We start from the raw sequence: 6,554 nt of genomic DNA on the forward strand, positions 1-6,554 counted from the left end.
TGCACGCTCGTTTCAAGGGTATTACATAGGAAAAACTATCTCTATACTCGTTCGAAAGAAAACGCTAACATGTATACTTGTTTCCATGGTAACACAATTAAACTACTACATATCTATTTTTATTTCCATCTTATCCCACTCGAACAGTTGCACGTGGACATCATCGTCGTTATCATCAACATCACCACCATCATCAGCAGCATCGTCGTCATCATCATCGTCATCATCATCATCATCACAAAACTTTACTCACATACTGTTCTAGGAGAGGGTTGTATATTGCAAAACATGCTTGTTAATTACACGAGTGTCAATTAGACCTCTTATCACTGCAGCAAGTATATATCACCACTACTGTTGTATATATCTATCAGTCAAGTAGAGTGTGATGGAGAGGGGCGCAAAACGCCGACCCAGAGTGCATGGCAGGTAATATTGTCAAGTGGAAGTCTATTATACCAATGTTTTAAACACGAAAAAAACAAATGATATATGGCTCTATGATCACGTGTTTTTGCTTTGTGTCTGTGTGTAACTCATAAGGGAGAACAACCTGCACTGACAGTGTTATTGTTTATGAATTATGACTTTGCACAAACTGTACCCCATACTGTCCTTGCATTCGAACTAATTGGTTGGGAGACTGTCAGTAATATTCCAGCAACTATAAAAGCCGTTTCAAGGTCGATAGAAAGCATAAAGCTACACTGTCAGGGTTGTTTGACGCAGATAAACAAGGGTAAGGGAAGGTCGCGACACCATTAAACATGATATTGAGTACATTAACCTTCGTGGCCGGTAGCGGTGTTCCTACAGTGTCGCGGTATTGGATTTTAATCACGGAATTGTAGGACATGACATTGTGTGGAATCGACCTCGGAAGGTGCGCGACAAGCAAGCGCGCTATCTACTGTGCTACCCAAACAATGCGACAACCAGGTAAATTGTGTTTCATGGATATATTTTCTTCTGATTAAGGGCTTAATTAGGAGGCAATCATAACGTGTTTTAGAGTATTCTTCCTGTCTTTTCTTCTTCCGATCTCTCTACGGGAACTCTCACATTTTGGTCACTCTGGAATGCTATGGCGTCAAATGATATGATTAAGTGATATGACGTCATGATATAATGAATGGCGTGATGTGCTTCTTTACTAACATTTGAACTCGCCTGGTTAGGTTTTGTTTGTTTGTTTGTTTGTTTGTTTGTTGTTTAACGCCGCACTCAGCAATATTCCAGCTATATGACGGCGGTTTGTAAATAGTCAAGTCTGGACTAGACAATCCAGTGATTGATATCATGAGCATCGATCCACGCAATTGGGATCAATGACATGCATCAACCAAGTCAGCGAGCCTCACCACCCGATCCCGTTAGTCGCCTCTTATAACAAGCATAGTCGCCTTTTACAGCAGGCATGGGTGGCTGAAGGCCTATTCTACCCCGGATCTTCACGGGTCCGTCTGGCTAGGAGAATGTGGAGACCAAATGTAAAATTAATGAAACATAGTTATATATAATTAATGCGGAATAAGGCTGATGGCACGTCTTGTTTATATATTTGTTATTGGGTACACAATGTCCGGAAATTTAATTTGGGGACCAACGTCTTTAGTCATCCATTGCATCATGTCGAGAGTGACGTCATGTGTCACCACTGTGCGAGTTAACGTAGGTAGAGGTAAATAGAAGTTGTTCTGATAAATATTGATCGAACATCATATTTTATTTATTTGGTATCCATTCGGATAATGGCACGCTTTCAAATTTGGAATTGAGAAAAAAATATTCATGCATTCGCAGTGAATAGACCCATCTAACATTTTGCATCAGGTACCAATCGGGTTACAATCGTCTCTACAGATTGTCGCCCCTTGCCATGCCAGGATTCAAAAGTCGTGAGTATTTATGATCCTTGATTATTATGACCCATGCTCGTAGGCCTCACCAAAGTGGCACGCCTGTATCAGAGTGGTTGGAGGGGTTTTAAGGTGTGGGGGAGTCCGGTGTCCTATTACTCCCCTAAACACACGTTACCTTTTCCCTCTCCATATCAGTATTTCCAAGCATGTCAGACAGATTATATGTAACCATTGTGTCATAATTTGAGTAAAAGTAACTACAATATATCAACGGGGACACGGGTGGCCCAATCGTCTAATACACCGAAATTCCATATGCGGAGTTGCCTTCCCTGAGCACACCAGGGCCCCGTTCCACAAAGCTATCTTAGCGCTAAGTCGGTCGTAACACCCATTCTTTAACCCTGATTTACGACAATCGTAGCACTAAGATCGTTGTGTGGAACGGGTCCCAGAAACCTATGATCGTGGGTTTGAATCCCGGTTCGCCCCGATCATGTTTCTAGGTTTGTCAGCAACATACCCGTGCTCGTGGGTTTAGAACTAAGTGGTAAACTTCTCAGGCCTGCACCACTTCAGGCTTTCCTCCCACATGAATCTGTCACGCCGTGATATATAACTGGCATATAGAGAATCTCACCCTCGTGTCTTTTGATATCAAATATATCAACACGAGTTGATAAAAGTGGAAAAACTCCGAGGCATGCCAAGGAGTTTTCCCACTTTTATCAACGAGTGTTGATATATTTGATATCAAAAGACACGAGGGTGAGATTTTATTTATCATCCAACATCATTCTTCCAATTTTTTCAGTTTGAAGACAGTAATAAGCAGTGTCTTAAGTGTAAAACTTCAGTAGTAGAGTCATTAGTGATGTCATTTGATTGTGGCGCCATGCTAACCAATGACATCACAATGGTCTGCAAAGTATTGTGATGCAATTTCATTGCAGCGATATCTACAGATATCGTGTAGATATGTAGATATTGCTTGATCTCACCCAAGCGATATCTCCTGTGGGAGCTAGTTTTGGGTGATAAATATTGTTAAAAGCGGGTTTTGAATCCAACTCACTCACTCAGTACATAGCAGTATGTAAAATAGGTTAGATGACCTCATGCATCACAATGTGATCCAGAATAAGTTCAGTTGTCAACGACACCTCAAAAACAAGTTCTCTTCCATTCGAGATCCATTAAAATCGATAAAACCATCTTGTTGATATTATAATTACTCATATATTTATCTTATTTATTCCAGAAAAGGAGTGTCAAGCCATGTGTTGTAAAGTCTTACCATATGCCCTCCTGCTTTGTTTTTCATTAACGTAATCTTTGACATGTTCTCACCTTTATCTGACGTCACAAACAGCGCCATCTAGGGAGAGCACGTGACAGACACGTGTGCGAATGTGTCGTCTGCCCCGCCATTTGTGTTCCGTATGGTGAGAAGGGAGGCCCCCTTGTAACGAACAAAGTGTTTATTTGATGTAAATAAATCCTTGTTGTTGCTATGCATTAATGTAACGGCAGCTGCTAAATCTTCTACACCATAAACATGGGTAAAGAACAGGCTGAAAACATGACACACTGAAGTAACGGAGCTTGGTGCAGTCCGCCATATTGTGGCCAGGTTGCATCTGCAGTTCACAGAAAACATGGCTAACTTAGGTACTTTTTTTCAATCAAACTAAAATAAAACATGAGTAAGATTAAATAATATTTTACTCTAAGATCCAATTACAAGCGATTGTGTTGCATGCTAACCCTAATTTAATATGTCATAATTTGAGTTTATCTCTAACTTGGAGTTCGTCTCTTACGTGTATTTAAAACCAAATCGAAATAAATTTACATGTACACATGCAACAGATATACCAACATGAACACATTTAATTGTGGTCGATTATTATCATAATGATCATAATAATGAAATTATTATTATTATAATTATTATTATTTGTAGTAGTAGTTTCAGTATAGTGGTAGCAGTAGTGATGGTGGTAGTAGTAGTAACATTATGTTGCTGTGTAATCATCATCATCATCATTTTCATCATCATCATCATCATCATCATCATGTTTTTACAATACAATTGGTATAAAAACATGGATGCAAAATTAAACCACCCAGATAACGTCGGAAGAAATTAACACTTTACTAAAGTCCCTCCATATCCACTGAGTTAAAGTACAAATTATGCAACGTAATAAAAGTCTAGCTTCATTTGTTCCGAAGGGGCATAACCCTAAACAGTCGGAAGGAAGGGAGGTTCACCATCAACACGTGCCGTGCAGGACCGTGGGGAGTGGCACGTGAACGCATTGTCGCGGATGGATACACCCACTAGGCGGTTTATTTTCACGGGATAGGCGACAATTGAAGGAGAAAGGGAAGACCTTGTTTATTAATACATCTTTGTTTCTCGCTTGTCGAATGTCAGGCTGAATATATACAATTAGGTTAAACCATGGCAATGAGTTCCGATACCGAACTGATTCTTTTACTTGTAACAAGCAGCTTCTTTGATGGTTTGGCACCGCCGGACTGATTTAGTGAGGACGACGGTGGCATTAAGCCGTGGAGACATCTTGATTTATCATGCAGGAAAAACAGTGTTTATTGTAATTAGGAGACGTAATAAATCTCCTCTCTTTATTCGGCGTATACAGCATTCTGGGGTAATAAAAGAAACATTCTTTCGAAGATAATGATTCTGTACATGAACGTATCGCCACGCACTGTCGTACTCTCCAGACCTGGACGTATATCGCTGTGTTCTGCATATCTTTGATAGTGAGCCAGGGCACACCGACTAGACCTATTAACAAGACCTCCTGTCGAACAGACATCCAATTATCATTCTGGCTTGGGGGTACATATCACCAGCCTCATGGCCTCTTGACTCTTGCCGCACCCTACTGTCCACCGGCTGAATTTATACCTGGGATGAAATGAAGTCAGTTGATCCCGGCTAGCCACCCACGGGCATACAATCTAGGCGGTTATAAAAGGAGGTTGCACCTTTTACCCATGTTTCGAAGTGAACAGAAACATGTGTGAAAAGAGGCGTGGGGGTGTTGGGGTTATTAAGGGGCGGGTGTTCGCACCCTCTCCATCCCTTTCTGGATCAGCCCGTATACACACGTTTTAAACGAATGTACGATTGTAGAATATTTTGTTTCTGAAAAGAAAACATTTTTAGCTTAAATTTAAAACAAAAGACCATGATGATCCCATCTCCATCCTTAGTCGCCATATAGGCCATGCGCATCAGTACAATCTACCAATTCGGCTAACTGGCACTTTGGACGAGATCCTGTAACTGGTACTAGGGACTAGATCATGTACCTGGTACGAAGAACTAGATCATATAACTCGTACCAGGAATTAGATCCTGGAACTCGAACTAGATCCTGTATCTGGTATACGGAACTATATCCTGTAATTGGTACAAGGGAACAGATCCTCTAGCTGGTACAAGGAATTAGATACTGAGACTGGTACACGGAACCAGATCAGGTAACTGATACAAGGAACTCGATTCTGTAACTGGTGCAACCTGCCAGATCCTGTATTTGGTATTAGGAACTAGATCCTGTAACTGGTTCTGACAGTAAGGTCCATGTGTTAAGTGGGATACCAATTTCAGGTGTATTTCGGCATACAGACATAATGGGAGACATGCCAAATCGAGGAAAAGTACATATTTGTTTTAAACGTCTTCCTGGGCAAATGTTCTACTTCGAAAGAATTCGTTCGTTAGCATCCTTGACATATTATCATATATTGCCTGAACGTTTCTGCTACACTTTCTCTGAAATCGGATTTATAACAGACATGTTGTAAGGTATGTTAAGGGTTGGTTGTGGCATTTGTAATCTTAAAAACATAACTTTCAGGCATATAACTTGGATTTTGATGATGAAGCCAATCCTACCAACGACATTCCAATAATAATAATAAACATAAACATAACTATAATTATAATAATGTCAAGACTCATGATGAAAACAAGGCATTCCACAGTTTCCTTAAACGAGCCAAGTATGTGGGACATAATCTCAATGTCAGTGTTGATTTTGTTGATGGTTCTGTACTGCTGGACGGTACAGATATTAGTGTCAACCAAGCAAAGTGCCATATCAAATTGACCCAGACTCAGTTTTGCAAGGAGAGGCTATCTGAACGACCACTGCATCGAGTTTATGTGCAGTGCAACCCTGCAGAGTCCTTCTCTTGCCTGAAGTCGGCTGGCCTGAAAAGTGAAACAGAAGGCTTTCCTTTATGCTGCTCAGGACCAGTCACCTGCCAGACGAAACCGTCAATGTGTGATTTTGAATCAAAATGTAAATATGAAATGAATTTAATGTCCAACACATTGTCAGTGGATCCCCTTTGGCACAAACACAGCATCTTAAGCCAATATACCTGATCTTGTCCTTTTTGATAAATCCAATGTAATCATTTATATCATTGAATTTTCTGTCCCTTTTGACACTGATGTGATTGATAAGATTCAGGAAAAACATGGCAAATATGCGGACCTCGCTTTCGAAATGTCACGCTTGCATCCCAAGTACCAAGTTGTCCGACTCCCCATTGTTCTTGGTGCCTTAGGTTTGGTACTTCCCAGTCGGTTGACTGACATTTGGAGAGTGCCCGAGTTTGCTGCCAGGAATACAGCCCTTC

General features: G+C 40.7%; 1 long non-coding RNA gene across 1 annotated transcript; it reads left to right on the top strand.

Annotated features, from left to right (window-relative positions):
• Nucleotides 1–818: 818 nt before the first annotated feature.
• On the top strand, nt 819–3,271 carry LOC124120505. The gene is made up of 3 exons (XR_006858840.1): nt 819–939; nt 1,834–1,898; nt 3,124–3,271. It is a non-coding gene; the product is annotated as an uncharacterized LOC124120505 (long non-coding RNA).
• Nucleotides 3,272–6,554: the final 3,283 nt, after the last annotated feature.

Source organism: Haliotis rufescens, unplaced genomic scaffold (genome assembly GCF_023055435.1).
Source record: "Haliotis rufescens isolate VD_foot unplaced genomic scaffold, xgHalRufe1.0.p SCAF_3, whole genome shotgun sequence".
In the NCBI taxonomy this organism is placed as follows: domain Eukaryota; kingdom Metazoa; phylum Mollusca; class Gastropoda; order Lepetellida; family Haliotidae; genus Haliotis; species Haliotis rufescens.